This window comes from Musa acuminata, chromosome BXJ2-8 (assembly GCF_036884655.1).
Source record: "Musa acuminata AAA Group cultivar baxijiao chromosome BXJ2-8, Cavendish_Baxijiao_AAA, whole genome shotgun sequence".
In the NCBI taxonomy this organism is placed as follows: domain Eukaryota; kingdom Viridiplantae; phylum Streptophyta; class Magnoliopsida; order Zingiberales; family Musaceae; genus Musa; species Musa acuminata.
Window position 1 is genome coordinate 40,776,879 of NC_088345.1, and position 19,136 is coordinate 40,796,014.

General features: G+C 43.7%; 10 non-coding genes and 1 pseudogene across 10 annotated transcripts; all 11 read left to right on the forward strand.

The window, feature by feature from the left end:
* The first annotated feature begins 196 nt into the window (after positions 1-196).
* LOC135621111 (5S ribosomal RNA) lies at positions 197-315 on the forward strand. Its single transcript, XR_010490337.1, has one exon. It is a non-coding gene; the product is annotated as a 5S ribosomal RNA (ribosomal RNA).
* Positions 316-801: 486 nt separating this feature from the next.
* Positions 802-920, forward strand: LOC135620805 (5S ribosomal RNA). Its single transcript, XR_010490037.1, has one exon. It is a non-coding gene; the product is annotated as a 5S ribosomal RNA (ribosomal RNA).
* Positions 921-1,406: 486 nt separating this feature from the next.
* On the forward strand, positions 1,407-1,525 carry LOC135621246 (5S ribosomal RNA). The gene has a single exon (XR_010490470.1). It is a non-coding gene; the product is annotated as a 5S ribosomal RNA (ribosomal RNA).
* A 486-nt stretch (positions 1,526-2,011) lies between these two features.
* LOC135621135 (5S ribosomal RNA) lies at positions 2,012-2,130 on the forward strand. The gene has a single exon (XR_010490361.1). It is a non-coding gene; the product is annotated as a 5S ribosomal RNA (ribosomal RNA).
* Positions 2,131-2,574: 444 nt separating this feature from the next.
* On the forward strand, positions 2,575-2,693 carry LOC135620963 (5S ribosomal RNA). The gene has a single exon (XR_010490191.1). It is a non-coding gene; the product is annotated as a 5S ribosomal RNA (ribosomal RNA).
* A 445-nt stretch (positions 2,694-3,138) lies between these two features.
* LOC135621052 (5S ribosomal RNA) lies at positions 3,139-3,257 on the forward strand. The gene has a single exon (XR_010490278.1). It is a non-coding gene; the product is annotated as a 5S ribosomal RNA (ribosomal RNA).
* A 9,988-nt stretch (positions 3,258-13,245) lies between these two features.
* Positions 13,246-13,364, forward strand: LOC135621125 (5S ribosomal RNA). The gene has a single exon (XR_010490351.1). It is a non-coding gene; the product is annotated as a 5S ribosomal RNA (ribosomal RNA).
* A 486-nt stretch (positions 13,365-13,850) lies between these two features.
* On the forward strand, positions 13,851-13,969 carry LOC135620941 (5S ribosomal RNA). Its single transcript, XR_010490170.1, has one exon. It is a non-coding gene; the product is annotated as a 5S ribosomal RNA (ribosomal RNA).
* A 486-nt stretch (positions 13,970-14,455) lies between these two features.
* LOC135621300 (5S ribosomal RNA) lies at positions 14,456-14,574 on the forward strand (annotated as a pseudogene).
* A 486-nt stretch (positions 14,575-15,060) lies between these two features.
* LOC135620798 (5S ribosomal RNA) lies at positions 15,061-15,179 on the forward strand. The gene has a single exon (XR_010490031.1). It is a non-coding gene; the product is annotated as a 5S ribosomal RNA (ribosomal RNA).
* Positions 15,180-15,664: 485 nt separating this feature from the next.
* On the forward strand, positions 15,665-15,783 carry LOC135621255 (5S ribosomal RNA). Its single transcript, XR_010490479.1, has one exon. It is a non-coding gene; the product is annotated as a 5S ribosomal RNA (ribosomal RNA).
* Positions 15,784-19,136: the final 3,353 nt, after the last annotated feature.

Consider the following 19,136-nt stretch of genomic DNA (forward strand, 5'->3'; position numbering starts at 1 on the left):
TCGTGGGGCTCGGAGAGAGCTTTCCGGAATGGGGCTGCAATAGCGATTCCGAGTTCGTTCGAGAAAGTCCCGATGGTTTCGGCGCGAGCTTGCCGTGTCCGGTACGCGGTCATCCTCGTGGGCATCGGAGAGATCCGGCAATGGCGATTCTAAGTTCGTTCGAGAGTACAAATGCGAGGGACAATGCACACAAAATGAATGCGATCATACCAGCACTAAAGCTCCGGATCCCATCAGATCTCAGTAGTTAAGCGTGCTTGGGCGAGAGTAGTACCAGGATGTGTGACCCCCTGGGAAGTCCTCGTGTTGCACTCCTTTTTGCACCCCGAGCGGCCAAAAGACTTACTTAAAACTCTCTTTTAAGCTTTTCAATTTTTCCAGCATTATGGCCAACAATAAATATGTCATTAACAAAGAGCAGGAGAATAATAAAATCATCATCTAAAAATTACTTCATAAACATACAATGATCAGACATGGTTCTAGGATGGGTGACCCCCTGTTGCACTCGTTTTTGCGCCCCAAGCGGCCAAAACCTCTCCCGTCGACCTCCGAGGCGATGGTTTTGGGCCTCGGAATTTGCCGTGACCGCTACGCATTCGGTCTCGTGGGGCTCGGAGAGAGCTTTCCGGAATGGGGCTGCAATAGCGATTCCGAGTTCGTTCGAGAAAGTCCCGATGGTTTCGGCGCGCGCTTGCCGTGTCCGGTACGCGGTCAGCCTCGTGGGCATCAGAGAGATCCGACAATGGCAATTCCAAGATCGTTCGAGAGTACAAAGGTGAGGGACGATGCACAAAAAACGAATGCGATCATACCAGCACTAAAGCACCGGATCCCATCAGATCTCCGAAGTTAAGCGTGCTTGGGCGAGAGTAGTACCAGGATGTGTGACCCCCTGGGAAGTCCTCGTGTTGCACTCCTTTTTGCACCCCGAGCGGCCAAAAGACTTACTTAAAACTCTCTTTTAAGCTTTTCAATTTTTCCAGCATTATGACCAACAATAAATATGTCATTAACAAATATCAGGAGAATAATGAAATCATCATCTAAAAATTTCTTCATAAACATACAATGATCAGACATGGTTCTAGGATGGGTGACCCCCTGTTGCACTCGTTTTTGCGCCCCGAGCGGCCAAAACCTCTCCCGTCGACCTCCGAGGCGATGGTTTTGGGCCTCGGAATATGCCGTGACCGCTACGCATTCGGTCTCGTGGGGCTCGGAGAGAGCTTTCCGGAATGGGGCTGCAATAGCGATTCCGAGTTCGTTCGAGAAAGTCCCGATGGTTTCGGCGCGCACTTGCCGTGTCCGGTACGCGGTCAGCCTCGTGGGCATCGGAGAGATCCGACAATGGCGATTCCAAGATCGTTCGAGAGTACAAAGGCGAGGGACGATGCACACAAAACGAATGCGATCATACCTGCACTAAATCACCGGATCCCATCAGATCTCCGAAGTTAAGCGTGCTTGGGCGAGAGTAGTACCATGATGTGTGACCCCCTGGGAAGTCCTCGTGTTCAACTCCTTTTTGCACCCCGAGCGGCCAAAAGACTTACTTAAAACTCTCTTTTAAGCTTTTCAATTTTTCCAACATTTTGGCCAACAATAAATATGTCATTAACATATAGCAGGAGAATAATGAAATCATCATCTAAAAATTTCTTCATAAACATACAATGATCAGACATGGTTCTTGGATGGGTGACCCCCTGTTGCACTCGTTTTTGCGCCCCGAGCGGCCAAAACCTCTCCCGTCGACCACCGAGGCGATGGTTTTGGGCCTCGAAATTTGTCATGACCGCTACGCAGTCAATCTCGTGGGGCTCGTAGAGAGCTTTCCGGAATGAAGCCGCAATAGCGATTCCGAGTTCGTTCGAGAAAGTCCCAATGGTTTCGGCGCGCGCTTGCCGTGTCCGGTACGCGGTCGGCCTCGTGGGCATCGGAGAGATCCGACAATGGCGATTCTGAGATCGTTCGAGAGTACAAAGGCGAGGGACGACACACATAAAATGAATGAGATCATACTAGCACTAAAGCACTGGATCCCATCAGAACTCCGAAGTAAAGCGTGCTTGGGCGAGAGTAGTACTAAGATGGGTGACCCCCTAGGAAGGTCTCGTGTTGCACTCTCTTTTAAGCTTTTCAATTTTTTCAGCATTATGGCCAACAATAAATATGTTATTAACATATAGTAGGAGAATAATTAAATCATCATCTAAAAATTTCTTCATAAATATACAATGATCAGACAAGGTTCTTGGATGGGTGACCCCTTGTTGCACTCGTTTTTGCGCCCCGAGCGGCCAAAACCCCTCCCGTCGACCTCTGAGGCGATGATTTTGGGCCTCGGAATTTGCCACGACCGCTACGTAGTCGGTCTCGTGGGGCACGGAGAGAGCTTTCCGGAATGGGGCCGCAATAGCGCTTCCGAGTTCGTTCGAGAAAGTCCCGATGGTTTTGCCTCGCGCTTGCCGTGTCCGATACGCGGTCGGCCTCGTGGGATCCGAGATATTTGACAATGGTGATTCCAAGATCGTTCAAGAGTACATCGGCAAGGGATGACGCACACAAAATGAGTGCGATCATACCAACACTAAAGCACCGGATCCCATCAGAACTCCGAAGTAAAGCATGCTTGGGCGAGAGTAGTACTAGGATGGGTTACCCCCTGGGAAGGCCTCGTGTTGCACTCTTTTTTAAGATTTTCAATTTTTCCAGCATTATGTCCAACAATAAATATGTCATTAACATATAGCAGGAGAATAATGAAATCATTATATAAAAATTTCTTCATAAACATACAATGATCAGACATGGTTCTTGGATGGGTGACCCCCTGTTGTACTCGTTTTTGTGCCCCGAGCGGCCAAAACCTCTCCCGTCGACCACCGAGGCGATGGTTTTGGGCCTCGGAATTTGTCGTGACCTCTATGTAGTCAGTCTCGTGGGGCTCGGAGAAAGCTTTCCGGAATGGGGCCGCAATAGCGATTCCAAGTTCGTTCGAGAAAGTCCCGATGGTTTCGGCGCGCGCTTGCCGTGTCCGGTACGCAGTCGGCCTCGTGGGCATCGGAGAGATCCGACAATGGCGATTTCGAGATCGTTCGAGAGTACAAAGGCAAGGGACGACGCACATAAAATGAATGAGATCATACCAGCACTAAAGCACTGGATCCCATCAGAACTCCGAAGATAAGCGTGCTTGGGCGAGAGTAGTACTAGGATGGGTGACCCCCTAGGAAGGCCTCGTGTTGCACTCTCTATTAGGCTTTTCAATTTTTCCAGCATTATGGCCAACAATAAATATGTCATTAACATATAGTAGGAGAATAATTAAATCATCATCTAAAAATTTCTTCATAAACATACAATGATCAGACATGGTTCTTGGATGGGTGACCCCCTGTTGCATTCGTTTTTGCGCCCCGAGCGGCCAAAACCTCTCCCGTCGACCTCCGAGGCGATGGTTTTGGGCCTCGGAATTTGTCGTGACCGCTACGCAGCCAGTATCGTGGGGCTCGGAGTGAGCTTTCGGAATGGGGCTGCAATAGCGATTGCGAGTTTGTTCGAGAAAGTCCCGATGGTTTAGGCGCGCGCTTGTCGTGTCCGGTACGCAGTCAGCCTCGTGGGCATCGGAGAGATCCGACAATGGTGATTCCAAGATCATGTTGAATCTCAGATTTTGATGATGAAGTCAATTGTCATTTGTTATCTAATCTATGTGTTGAGATAAGTGTGCAGGATTAACTACGATAAGAGTAAGACAAGCAGCAGGTGTTGCGCCGGAGTCAAGATCATGATCACGTTGGGAGTTCGAGAGTTCAACGGAAGTTCGGACGGTCGTCGGAGGTTCAGCAAGAACAGATCCGAGAAGTCCAGAAGCTTGCCAAGCGAAGCTCGTCGGAACTCGCCAAGTGGATCGTCGCAAAGTCCAGGAGTATGCCGGATGTCCGCAGAAGGATCACCGAGGGTTATCGGTTGATCGACGGAAGTTGGCCGGAAACTCGCCGGAAGAAGCGATTGACGCATCGGAGCAAAGCTGCAGAAGTTGTCTTAGAGTTAATCGTAGTTAGCATGATGATTAAGCATGAAAATGGGAGGTGATCCCATTAGCTTAATCTTGGGGAAATTGGGCCCCTGAAAAGATTCAAAGTGGGCCGAATGGAGTGAACCATTCGGACCCTGATTGCACCAGGAGGTGCAACCGCCCCAGCCAGGAGGTGCAACCGCCTGGGCTGTGGGGTTGGGAGGTGCAACCGCCCCAGCCAGGAGGTGCAACCGCCAGGGCTGCGAGGCTGGGAGGTGCAACCGCCCCAGCCGAGAGGTGCAACCGCCCAGAGCTCAGTCTTCGAGCTAGACTGGGCGGTGCAACCTCCTCTGCCAAGAGGTAGCACCGCCAGAGCTCAAGTTTCGAGCTCTGCCAGGCGATGCAACCACCGAGCTCAGTCTTCGAGCTCTGGCAGAGAGGTGCATCAGCCTGAGCTCAGTCTCGAGCTCTGCCAGGTGATGCAATCACCGAGCTCAGTCTTCGAGCTCTGGCAGAGAGGTGGATCAGCCTGAGCTCAGCTTGGAGCTCTGCCAGGTGATGCAACCACCGAGCTCAGTTTCGAGCTCTGCCAGGTGATGCAATCACCAAGCTCAGTCTTCGAGCTCTGCCAGGTGATGCAACCATCGAGCTCAGTCTTCGAGCTCTGGCAGAGAGAAGCAATCGCCTGAGCTCAGTCTTCGATCTCTGCCAGGCGGTGCCACCTCTCCAGTCAAGAGGTGCAACCGCCTGATCCCAGAATTCTGGGATTTGATCGTTTTGAGCTCGAATTTTGAATTGGGTTGGGGCCTATAAATACCCCACCCATTCAGCACTGAAAAGATAAAGACCTACACCGAAATCTTGATCTTTTCTGTGATTCTAAGAGCTCAAAAGTGTTGTAAAGCCTTTAAGTCTCCTCCTTCTGTTCTTCAAGTTTTCAATTGTAAAGTGAGGAGAGAAAGGTCTGTAAAGGTTGTCTCCTAAGCCTGTCAAAAGAAGAGAAATTGTAAAAGGGCAGTTTGGCCTTCGCCCATTGAAGGAAGGCACCTAGTTGACGTCGGTAACCTCATCGGTGGAGGAAGCCAAAAGTGGAGTAGGTCAAGGCTGACCGAACCACTCTAAATCTCTGGTTTGCGTTTATTTTCGAGCACTTTATCATTACTGCAAACCTCCCTCATCACTACTGCTCTCTGCGCTTTCACGAACAAGTTCTAAGTGCTGTTCTTCCAAATCTGCATTCAGACGTAAATTCATATTTTCATACATTACAGTTTACGTTTACGTTTGATTCTGCAGAACTGTTTTCCGTGCTTTTACGAACGAGCTTCTTTGCAGTTTACGCTTACATTTTAATCCTATTAATAACTGCAATATGTCCTCTACGATTTTACGAACGAGTTTCAACATTTAGACGTAAAACTGCATTCAGACGTAAATCGGCTTTCCTCGCTCAATCATCAGATTTCAGTTCACGTTTACGTCTTGATTTCAACTGCATACTGCCTTCTGCGAGTATACAAACGAGTTTCAAAGTTTAGACGTAAATCTGCGTCTAGACGTAAAACTGCATTTAGACGTAAATCTGCGTTTAGACGTAAAACTACATTTAGACGTAAAACTGCGTTTAGACGTAAATCTGCGTTTAGACGTAAAACTGCGTTTAGACGTAAATCTGCGTTTAGACGTAAATCTGCGTTTAGACGTAAATCTGCGTTTAGACATAAATCTGCATTTAGACATAAATCTGAGTTTAGACGCAAAACTGCGCTTAGACGCAAACTGCACTTAGATACAAACTGAGAATTTTAGTTTGCATCATAATAGTTTTTGAACGAACGCAGCTTTTGGTTTTTAAATTATTGTAAGATTTCCGCTGCACTAATTCACCCCCCCCCCTCTTAGTGCTCTCGATCCTAACAATTGGTATCAGAGCGAGGTTAACTCTCTAAAGGATTAAAACCCAAGAGAGATGGCATACGCCGGAAACCAAGAGGGGCATTCGATTACACGTCCACCCATGTTCAGTGGAACGGACTACACTTACTGGAAGACCCGAATGAGGATCTTTCTTATTTCTATGGATTTTGAACTGTGGAACCTTGTTGAAAATGGATTTTCAAAATCTTCTCTTCCAATGATCGATTGGAACGATTTGGAGAAGAAGGCTTTCGCTCTTAATGCAAAGGCTATGAATGCCTTATTTTGCGCACTTGATAAAAACGAGTTTAATCGTGTTTCAACTTGCGAAACTGCTTTTGATATTTGGCACACACTTGAAGTGACCCACGAGGGCACAAGTAGAGTGAAAGAGTCAAAAATCAATCTGTTGCTGCATTCTTTTGAACTTTTCCGAATGAAACCGAGTGAAACCATTGGCGACATGTTTACCCGTTTCACGGATGTCGTCAACGGTCTAAAAGGACTCGGAAAGAGCTTTTCGGATTTTGAGCTTGTTAATAAGATACTAAGATCCCTTCCTAAGAGTTGGGATCCTAAAGTCACCGCCATTCAAGAGGCAAAAGATCTGCGAAATTTCCCTCTTGAAGAACTAATCGGGTCATTAATGACCTACGAAATGACCTGCAAAGCTCATGAAGAGCAAGAAGACATCCTTCCAAAGAACAGGAAGGATATGGCACTTAAAACTTCTGAATGCCACTTGAGAGAAAACTCAAGTGATGAGGATTGTGACGATGACTTGGCACTTTTGACAAGAAAGTTTAAGAAATTCTTCAAAAGAAACAAGTTTAAAAACGATGTGAAAAATAAACTTGAACCCAAGAAGGACCAAGTAATCTGCTACGAATGTAAAAAGCCGGGACACTACAAGAGTGATGTCCCCAAGTCAAGAAAAGAACAACAAAGAAGAAGGCGCTCCAAGCAACATGGGATGATTCGAGCGCATCTGAGGAAGAGGAGTCCAACACCGAGCAAGTTGCTCATTACGCCTTTATGGCCATCGAAGAGGAGGTAACGGATTTATTAGATGCTGATTTATCTTTCGATGAATTATTAAATGCCTTCCATGATTTATTTGATGAATGCAAAGTTATAAATAGAAAATACAAGTTGCTAAAAAAGGTACATGATAATCTTACTTGTGAGTTTGATAAGTTAAAAGTCGAACATCATGATAGTTTAAATTCATGTATCAAATGTCATGATTTAGAAACTATACAAAAAGAAAACTTGCTACTTAAGGACACCTTGAAGAAATTCGAGGTTGGTAGCAAGTCATTAAACATGATCCTTACAAACAAGGGTCATGCTCCCAAAAGAAGTGGGATTGGATTTGTGAGGAGTCCTCACCGAAATCCAACTACCTTTGTAAAAGGCCCCATCTTACATGTTCAACACCAAACCAAGTGCAACTTTTGTTGCAAATCTGGACACAAGACACATTGTTGTCCATTCAAGAAAATAAGTCCAAACAAATTAATTTGGGTTCCTAAAGGAACCATGATAAACTCTATGCAACATGATAGAAAATGTAGATCTATTTATGAGGCACCCAAAAGCAAATGGGTTCCTAAAGATCATCCCTTCCTATAAAAACATTAAAAGTCTAGGCCGGAGCAAGAAATAATTTTCTGCTCCTTGACTCTCAATGGTCATAAACCAAGAATCAAAAAGGAACTCACAACGCTTAAGTAACAAGTGGAAGTTGTGAAATCACAAAAACGATACAACCTTATTAGAAACATATGATATCCAAATTCACATACCCCCCTGATCTTCAAAACCCGTTCATCTACGAATTAATTCTTGTAGAAACTAAATATGTCATGATCTTAAAAGGGATACCAAACAAACATACGTATGCACGTTAAAAGATCTATCTTGATCGTACAAAGAGCTTCTTCCTTAAATAAAAACTCATACGAAATCATGTAACAAACATTAATTGCTCTGAAACTCTCCTCAAGGCAAAGACTCCCTAATCAAATCATCTTAGGTGCTCACCTGCTGCAGGCGGTGGCACCTCTCCAGCTGGCGGTGGCACCTCCAGCCATCACGGGTTGCCAGAGGTTGCACCGCTCCAGCCAGAGGTGCAACCGCCAGCAAGCTCTGCCCTTTAAAACCACACTAGGGCCGGCTAAGGAACCGACCCCAACTCACCCCCATTTCCTCCTCTACTCTTCCAAGTCTCCTCCATTCCCATTTCACTCCTCTAAGCCTTCCAAATACCTCCCATTTCGGAGCAAAACATCAAGAATCCTTCCTTCTCTTGAAGATTTCACAAAGGTACTCTCTAAGAAGCTCTTAAATTCTGTTTTGTTCTTCATTTACTTTAGCTCATCATCATCCCTCTAAACAGCAGTAGTAATGGGATCTAGAAGATCCTCAAGGGACAAGGGAAAGAGGAGAGTAGTAGAAGAGTTTGATCTCACTCTTTTTGATTCCAAAAACCATGCTGAAAAATTTCTCTCCTTCGAACTAAGAAGCATCAATAAGGGAAAATACGTAGATCTGAATGAACTAAGAGATGTAGAGACTATCCATTGGTTTGCAAACCTAAATCTACTTCCCATTTTGCAGATCAACGAACCCATTTATCCTAGACTAGTTAGATTGTTTTACAACAACATGCAAATAGATGATGAAGAAAGGATATCAACCTATCTCTTAGGACAACACATCTCAATCACTGATAGATTCATTTGTGATATGATAGGTATTCCCATGAAAAGCATAGGACTTTACTTTAAAGGATCATGGGATGAAAAAACTATTGAAACATCCTACGTTGAAGCCTTAGGAACAATCCTTGCCAATCCTAACATAGAATCTATTCCTAAAAGTTGTGAACATCTAATGCCCTTTAACACTAAGATACTTCATCATATCATGACTAGTATAATTCTTCCTAAGCAATACCATCATGATGAAGTGAGTCAATTGGAATTAGGAATTATGTACCTAATCATGAAAGAACGTGACATTTGTCTTGGCTATCTGATCCAACAAAACATGTTGGAATTATCTACGAAAGATATGATGCTCCCATATGGTGGAATTATTACTAGAATAATGAAAGCTTACGACATTCAAATACCACTAGAAGAAGAAGTAATGAAATCAGATAGATTCAGCATAATAAACAAAAATCTACTTCACCGACTAAGATGTCACTATAGAAACGGTAACTGGGTTAGAATGCCTAGAAGAACTGATCCCCCTCAGCCTGAACCTGAACCTGAACCAGAGCCGGAAACCCCAGTCTTTAGGAGTACCCACTCTCCTCCGATCTGTCCCTTTGAGGAAACACATCCGGTTGAGCAAACTCACACATCATCCATCGAAGATATCGGGATTCGGATGGACCGATTTGAACAACGACAAGAACGGCTTGAACTTCGACAAGATCAAATCCTAACCGAGCTGCAGCAAATCCATCGACAATTTGACTCTTTACTTAGGCACTTTAATCTTCCACCTCATGAATAAGCTTGTATAAACATCTGATGTTTTTGATATGACATATTGTAAACTCCCTATGTTATTCATGAAGGACTTTGTCTTTATGGTTACCTGATATGCTGTACATATGTTACCCTGATATGGTTATCTTTGTCTGTGTAAGCATATTTGCAAACATCTCTTGTTGTTTATCTCGGTTTTTGCACTGACACTAAAAAGGTTTAAAAGCCTATGCCTTGAAAATATGAAGCAACATACCAATGAAAGTTGATAAGTCAGCAGTATGACATTGATATGGTTGCTATTGCTAATATGATTGCTTTCATGCCATGTATCAAGATATCAAACAAAAATTTGCTGAAATAAAAATCCTGCTATACAATATGATACAATGCTACACTTGCTGAAATAAAAATCCTGCTATGCAATATGATACAATGCTACACTTGCTGAAATAAAAATCTTGCTATACAATATGATATAATGCTGCACTTGAAATAATTGTGTTACTACATCAAAAGCTTAACACTCAAGAATCAAACGCATTGATATTAGACATCACTTTATACGAGATCATGTCTCTAATCATGATGTAACCATAGAGATTATTGATACCAAACATCAACTAGCTGATATCTTCACAAAACCCCTATGTGAAGAACAATTTGATTACATAAGAAGAGAATTAGGAATGTTGATGTGTCCGAATACTTAAACTAGTTAAAATTATTTTTCGAATGTTATTACTATTACATGCCTTGACAACGCTTGATCAAATAACATGTTGCAAATTATGTGACAAATATTTTTAACCAAATGCATGTAAGAAGTTCATTTTTCGGGTTGTATGCTAAAAATGGGATGTTCCCGTACACTCTTATGAAAACTCTTTGGAAAATGACTTTCCTCCGTCAAGCAAAAACAATAAAGAGATATATGTGTCATGACTTCCTTTATATGCTTGATAATGCTATCATGCTTTTTGTTGATAACAAAGGGGGAGAAACATATGAATTGATAAACACTATGTCATAGCTGAACTGCCATAATCATATCTATGTCATAGTTGCAAATACTTGAGTGATGCTATAAACAATGTTATGCCATCCTTGCATCACCAAGAGATATGTGAACATGTGCTATAGTTTGCATCAAATCTTGATTTGATATTCTATATTGTGAAGAAAATGCAAACTTGCTAGAAAATCTCAAATGTGTGCATCATGTAAAAAGTCCTTCGTAGCTTTATATGATTACATGATGAATGGTTACAAACACTATCATACAAACTTGATGATGTATGTCATGCCTTGACATAATTCTTGAAGAGATACATCATGATGGGCATCATGATGGGAGCATTGATAAGTTTAACTGATCTAACTTATCAATACGTCACTTGAATTCTTAGGTCTTGAATTCAAGGTTGACTTATCTCAACTATGGCATATAGATAGGGGGAGTTAAGGACAACTCCTTTATCAATTGATTGTCATCATCAAAAAGGGGGAGATTGTTGAATCTCGGATTTTGATGATGAAGTCAATTGTCATTTGTTATCTAATCTATGTGTTGAGATAAGTGTGCAGGATTAACTACGATAAGAGTAAGACAAGCAGCAGGTGTTGCGCCGGAGTCAAGATCATGATCACGTTGGGAGTTCGAGAGTTCAACGGAAGTTCGGACGGTCGTCGGAGGTTCAGCAAGAACAGATCCGAGAAGTCCAGAAGCTTGCCAAGCGAAGCTCGTCGGAACTCGCCAAGTGGATCGTCGCAAAGTCCAGGAGTATGCCGGATGTCCGCAGAAGGATCACCGAGGGTTATCGGTTGATCGACGGAAGTTGGCCGGAAACTCGCCGGAAGAAGCGATTGACGCATCGGAGCAAAGCTGCAGAAGTTGTCTTAGAGTTAATCGTAGTTAGCATGATGATTAAGCATGAAAATGGGAGGTGATCCCATTAGCTTAATCTTGGGGCAATTGGGCCCCTGAAAAGATTCAAAGTGGGCCGAATGGAGTGAACCATTCGGACCCTGATTGCACCAGGAGGTGCAACCGCCCCAGCCAGGAGGTGCAACCGCCTGGGCTGTGGGGTTGGGAGGTGCAACCGCCCCAGCCAGGAGGTGCAACCGCCAGGGCTGCGAGGCTGGGAGGTGCAACCGCCCAAGCCGAGAGGTGCAACCGCCCAGAGCTCAGTCTTCGAGCTAGACTGGGCGGTGCAACCTCCTCTGCCAAGAGGTAGCACCGCCAGAGCTCAAGTTTCGAGCTCTGCCAGGCGATGCAACCACCGAGCTCAGTCTTCGAGCTCTGGCAGAGAGGTGCATCAGCCTGAGCTCAGTCTCGAGCTCTGCCAGGTGATGCAATCACCGAGCTCAGTCTTCGAGCTCTAGCAGAGAGGTGGATCAGCCTGAGCTCAGCTTGGAGCTCTGCCAGGTGATGCAACCACCGAGCTCAGTTTCGAGCTCTGCCAGGTGATGCAATCACCAAGCTCAGTCTTCGAGCTCTGCCAGGTGATGCAACCATCGAATTCAGTCTTCGAGCTCTGGCAGAGAGAAGCAATCGCCTGAGCTCAGTCTTCGAGCTCTGCCAGGCGGTGCCACCTCTCCAGTCAAGAGGTGCAACCGCCTGATCCCAGAATTCTGGGATTTGATCGTTTTGAGCTCGAATTTTGAATTGGGTTGGGGCCTATAAATACCCCACCCATTCAGCACTGAAAAGATAAAGACCTACACCGAAATCTTGATCTTTTCTGTGATTCTAAGAGCTCAAAAGTGTTGTAAAGCCTTTAAGTCTCCTCCTTCTGTTCTTCAAGTTTTCAATTGTAAAGTGAGGAGAGAAAGGTCTGTAAAGGTTGTCTCCTAAGCCTGTCAAAAGGAGAGAAATTGTAAAAGGGCAGTTTGGCCTTCGCCCATTGAAGGAAGGCACCTAGTTGACGTCGGCAACCTCATCGGTGGAGGAAGCCAAAAGTGGAGTAGGTCAAGGCTGACCGAACCACTCTAAATCTCTGGTTTGCGTTTATTTTTTAGCACTTTATCATTACTGCAAACCTCCCTCATCACTACTGCTCTCTGCGCTTTCACGAACAAGTTCTAAGTGCTGTTCTTCCAAATCTGCATTCAGACATAAATTCGTATTTTCATACATTACAGTTTACGTTTACGTTTGATTCTGCAGAACTGTTTTCCGTGCTTTTACGAATGAGCTTCTTTGCAGTTTACGCTTACATTTTAATCCTATTAATAACTGCAATCTGTCCTCTACGATTTTACGAACGAGTTTCAACATTTAGACGTAAAACTGCATTCAGACGTAAATCGGCTTTCCTCGCTCAATCATCAGATTTCAGTTCACGTTTACGTCTTGATTTCAACTGCATACTGCCTTCTGCGAGTATACAAACGAGTTTCAAAGTTTAGACGTAAATCTGCGTCTAGACGTAAAACTGCGTTTAGACGTAAATCTGCGTTTAGACGTAAAACTACGTTTAGACGTAAAACTGCGTTTAGACGTAAATCTGCGTTTAGACGTAAAACTACGTTTAGACGTAAATCTGCGTTTAGACGTAAATCTGCATTTAGACGTAAATCTGAGTTTAGACGCAAAACTGCGCTTAGACGCAAACTGCACTTAGATACAAACTGAGAATTTTAGTTTGCATCATAATAGTTTTTGAACGAACGCAGCTTTTGGTTTTTAAATTATTGTAAGATTTCCGCTGCACTAATTCACCCCCCCCCTCTTAGTGCTCTCGATCCTAACAGATCATTCGAGAGTACAAAGGCGAGGGACGATGCACACAAAATGAATGCGATCATACCAGCACTAAAGCACCGGATCCCATCAGATCTCCGAAGTTAAGCATGCTTGAGCGAGAGTAGTACCTGGATGTGTGACCCCCTGGGAAGTCCTCGTGTTGCACTCCTTTTCGCACCCCGAGCGGCCAAAAGACTTAATTAAAACTCTCTTTTAAGCTTTTCAATTTTTCCAACATTTTGGCCAACAATAAATATGTCATTAACATATAGCAGGAGAATAATGAAATCATCATCTAAAAATTTCTTCATAAACATACAAAGATCAGACATGGTTCTTGGATGGGTGACCCCCTGTTGCACTCGTTTTTGCGCCCCGAGCGGCCAAAACCTCTCCCGTCGACCTCCGAGGTGATGGTTTTGAGCCTTGGAATTTGCCATGACTGCTACTCTGTCAGTCTCGTGGGGCTCGTAGAGAGCTTTCCAGAATGGGGCCACAATAGCGATTCCGAGTTCGTTCGAGAAAGTCCCGATGGTTTCGGCGCGCGCTTGCCGTGTCCGGTACGCGGTCAGCCTCGTGGGCATGGGGGAGATCCGACAATGGCGATTCCAAGATCGTTCGAGAGTACAAAGGCAAGGGACGATGCACACAAAACGAATGCGATCATACCAGCACTAAAGCACCGGATCCCATCAGATCTCCGAAGTTAAGCGTGCTTGGGCGAGAGTAGTACCAGGATGTGTGACCCCCTGGGAAGTCCTAGTGTTGCACTCCTTTTTGCACCTCGAGCGGCCAAAAGACTTACTTAAAACTCTCTTTTAAGCTTTTCAATTTTTTCAGCATTATGGCCAACAATAAATATGTCATTAACATATAGCAGGAGAATAATGAAATCATCATCTAAAAATTTCTTCATAAACATACAACGATCAGACATGGTTCTAGGATGGGTGACCCCATGTTCCACTCGTTTTTACGCCCCAAGCGGCTAAAACCTCTCCCGTCGACCTTCGAGGCGATGGTTTTGGAGCTCGGAATTTGCCGTGACCGCTACGCGGTCAGTCTCGTGGGGCTCGGAGAGAGCTTTCCGGAATGGGGCCGCAATAGCAATTCCGAGATCGTTCGAGAAAGTCCCGATGGTTTCGGCGCGCGCTTGCCGTGTCCGGTACGCGATTGGCCTCATGGGCATCGGAGAGATCTGACAATGGCGATTCCGAGATCGTTCGAGAGTACAAAGGCGAGGGACGACGCACACAAAACTACTGCCATCATACCAGCACTAAAGCTTCGGATCCCATCAGAACTCCGAATTTAAGCGTTTTTGGGCGAGAGTAGTAATAGGATGGGTGACCCCCTGGGAAGTCCTCGTGTTGCACGCCTTTTTGCACCCCGAGCGGCCAAAAGACTTACTTAAATCTCTCTTTTAAGCTTTTCAATTTTTCCAACATTTTGGCCAACAATAAATATGTCATTAACATATAGCAGGAGAATAATGAAATCATCATCTAAAAATTTCTTCATAAACTTACAATGATCAGACATTGTTCTAGGATGGGTGACCCCCTGTTGCACTCGTTTTTGCACCGCGAGCGGCCAAAACCTCTCCCGTCAACCTCCGAGGCGATGGTTTTGGGCCTCGGAATTTGCCGTGACCGCTACGTTGTCAGTCTCGTGGGGCTCGGAGAGAGCTTTCCGGAATGGGGCCGCAATTGCGATTCCGAGTTCGTTCGAGAAAGTCCCGATGGTTTCAGCGCGCGTTTGCCGTTTTCAGTACGCGATCGGCCTCGTGGGCATCGGAGAGATCCGACAATGGCGATTCCGAGATCGTTCGAGAGTACAAAGGTGAGGAACGACGCACACAAAATAAGTGCGATCATACCAGCACTAAAGCACCGGATCCCATCAGAACTCCGAAGTTAAGTGTGCTTGGGCGAGATTATTACTAGGATGGGTGACCCCTTGGGAAGTCCTCGTGTTGCACTCCTTTTTGCGCCCCGAGCGGCCAAAAGACTTACTTAAAACTATCTTTTAAGCTTTTCAATTTTTCCAGCATTATGACCAACAATAAATACGTCATTAACATATAGCAGGAGAATAATGAAATCATCATCTAAAAATTTCTTCAGAAACATACAATGATCAGACACGGTTCTTGGATGGGTGACCCCCTATTGCACTCCTTTTTGCGCCCCGAGTGGCCAAAACCTCTCCCGTCGACCTCCGAGCCGATGGTTTTGGGCCTCGGAATTTGTCGTAACCGCTACGCAGTCAGTCTCGTGGGCTCGAAGAGAGCTTTCCGAAATGGGGTCGCAATAGCGATTCCGAGTTCGTTCGAGAAAGTCCCGATGGTTTCGGCGCGCGCTTGCCGTGTCCGGTACGCGGTCGGCCTCATGGGCATCGGAGAGATCCGACAATGGCGATTCCGAGATCGTTCAAGAGTACAAAGGTGAGGGACGACGCACACATAACGAGTGCGATCATACCTACACTAAAGCATCGGATCCCATTAGAATTCCAAAGTTTAGTGTGCTTGGGCGAGACTAGTATTAGGATGGGTGACCCCTTGGGAAGTCCTCGTGTTGCACTCCTTTTTGCGCCCCGAGCGACCAAAAGACTTACTTAAAACTCTCTTTTAAGCTTTTCAATTTTTCCAGCATTATGGCCAACAATAAATATGTCATTAACATATAGCTGGAGAATAATGAAATTATCATCTAAAAATTTCTTCATAAACATACAATGATCAGACATGGTTCTAGGATGGGTGACCCCCTATCGGGACCAACAATGTCTGTACTATTAATCTTGTTGAGTTTTGTGATGAAACTTATTTTTTAATTTTAAATAATAATATATGGCTTTGATATAGAAGATTAGGTCATGCAAGTATAAAACTAATTTTATAAATTATAACTAAAGAATTAGTAACAGGTATGTCTAAAATTAAATTTATCAAAGATAAAGTTTGTAATGTATGCCAACTAGGAAAATAAATAAAAGGTAGTTTCAAATCAAAGAATCAAATAAGCATCTCTAGACTACTACAATTGATCCATATGGATTTATTTGAATAAATTGATATAACAAGCCTAGGAGGTAGTAAATATACCTTTGTAATTGTTGATGATTATAGTAGATACACTTGGACATACTTTTTGACACATAAAAGTGATTGCTTTAAATATTTTTTAAAATTTTATAAATTAGTTCAAAATAAAAAGGATTTTATGATTGCCTCTATTCCAAGTGATCATAGTGGTGAATTTCAAAATCATGATTTTAAAAACTTTTATGATTTAAATCGGTATAACCATAACTTCTCTACTCCAAGAAACTCTCAACAAAATAAAGTTGTTGAGAGAAAAAATAGGAGTTTACAAGAAATGACAAGAACCATGCTTAATGAATATAGCCTACCCAAATAATTTTTTGGCCGAAGCCGTTAACACGACATGCTATGTCATGAATAGGGTTCTCGTAAGACCATTACTTTTCAAAACTCCCTATGAATTGTAGAATAATAAAAGACCTAATATTTCATATTTTAAAGTTTTCAGTTGTAAATGTTTTATTTTAAATGAAAAGATTACTTAGGAAAATTTGATGCAAAATCCGTTGAAAGCATTTTTCTTAGTTATTCCTTCGTGTCTATATCTTTTCGTATCTTTAATAAAAGAGCTTTGGTTATAGAGGAATCTATTCATATTGTTTTTAATGAGCTTCTTGAATTTAAGAAAAATAATTTTGATAATGATTTTAATTTGAATGAAAACTCTCCTCCCCCAAGCAACTTGGATGTATCTTATTCCAAAGAATCCTTACCTAAAGATTGGAAGTATGTAGATACTCATCCTAAGTTGTAACACCCATGATTAGTCCCACATCGAAAGTGGGCAGGATTAAGATTGACTTATAAAGGTCTGATGAGTGTACTACTATCAACTTCAGTTTAAGCATTTTGGTCAGTGGTTTAGACCAAACGAAGTTGATAGGCCAGTTAGCCCATCAGGCTCGGGTTGTGATATTTGGTATCAGAGCCGATTTAGCATTTGGGCATGGTGAGGGGGCTCGAGTAGGAAAGGGCTACCCGTAGATGGAGTCAGAGGACTTGTCACGGCGTGGAGCCACCACTGGGCTATGCCTCACATGCACTATGCTAGGGTTTGATCTGGGTTATGTTGGGGCTTGACGAGGACATCAAGCCCCAACATAACCCATGATTAGTCCCACATCGAAAGTGGGCAGGATTAAGATTGACTTATAAAGGTCTGATGAGAAGGTGTTTAAACTCACTCTTCATTTAAGAATTTTTGTAACTCACTCTTCATTTAAGAATTTTTGTGCTAATGCAGTATTCTTATCTCCAATTGAACCTAAATACATTGATTAAGCCATAAAAGATGATTTATGGGTCTTTGCAATGCATGAAAAATTAAATCAATTTGAGATAAATAAGGTGTGGAAGCTTGTTCCTAAACATAGTGACCATTTAGTAATTGGTACTAAATGGGTCTTTAGAAATAAGTAAGATGAACTTTGTATCATGGTTAGAAACAAGGCTAGATTAGTGGTCAAAGGTTTCAACTAAGAAGAAGATATCGATTATGAAGAAACCTTCCCTCTTGTGGTTAGACTTGAAACCATAAGGATTCTCCTTGTCCATGCTAGTTGTAATAATTTTAAGTTATTTCAAATGGATATTAAAAGTGCTTTTCTTAATGACTTTATTTCAGAAGTGTTAGGATTAAGATCAGCACTAGGGGCGGGGGGGGGGGGGGGGAGGGGGGAGGGGGGAGGTGGTGGGGGGTGATAAATTAGTGCAGCGAAAAACTTTCACTATTTCAAAAGTCTGCGTTTTGAAAAGAACCGATTCTGACAAAAATTATTTTGTAAGGAGTTTAACTTGAAAGCATATGTGAGTGTAGAGAAGGCAGTAAGAAGGTAATGTAGCTTGTAGTAATGAAACTTGCACAAATTGAAAAGCAAACCAGAATTTAGAGTGGTTCGGTCTTTGTGACCTACATCCACTTTCAGATTCTTTCTCTGTTAAGGTCACTAGTGTCCACTAAAGGCCTTCCTTCAATAGGCGAAGACTAATCACCTTTTACAACACTTTCTCCTTTTCACAGGTTTAGGAGAGAACCCTTACAAGTCTCACACCTCTCTTGAATGATCTCAAAACTTAGAAAGGGAGGAGGAGAACTCTAGCACTTGTTTACAATACTTTTATACCCCAACAACTCAAGATTATCTCAATTCTTTTGTGCCCTTTCATGCAGAAAAGGGTGGGGTTTTTATAGGCCCCAATGGCTTAAAAAAGGGAGTCAAAAAGTGTCTAATCCTAGATTTCTAAGGTCCTGGCGGTACCACCGCCATTACTAGCCGGTACCACCGCTTGACACCTGACATTGGGTAGTACCACCACTCAATCTAGGTGGTACCACCGCTTGATAGGGGCGGTACCACCGCTTGATAGGGGCGGTACCACTACTGGCACCAATAACTACCGATAGTACCACCGCCCAAACCACCTGGGGTGTTGCTTTCCTAGCGATGGCACCACCTGCCAAGAATTCAGCATCTTGGTTGGGCCTTGACTCTAGCCCAAGCCGACCTAACTCGAGCCCAGTTGGCCCCTAACAGAGTTGATGGGGTTACCTCCCAAATCAACTCTAATTATCGTTCTAACTACGATTAAGGCAAGCATGGTCTGGTACGTCGATATTTCACTCGGCAATCTTCCAACGAACTCCCGATTAACTCTCGGCTAGTCTTCTGGCATGCTTCCGGCGATCTCTCGATGAGCTTTCGGTGAGTCTTCCAATGTGCTTCCAGCGATCTCATGATGAACTCTCGGCGAGCTCTCGGTATATCATCCGAGTCACCGACTCCAGCCCATCATCTGCTTTACACCTTACTGCTATCGTATTGATTCTACACA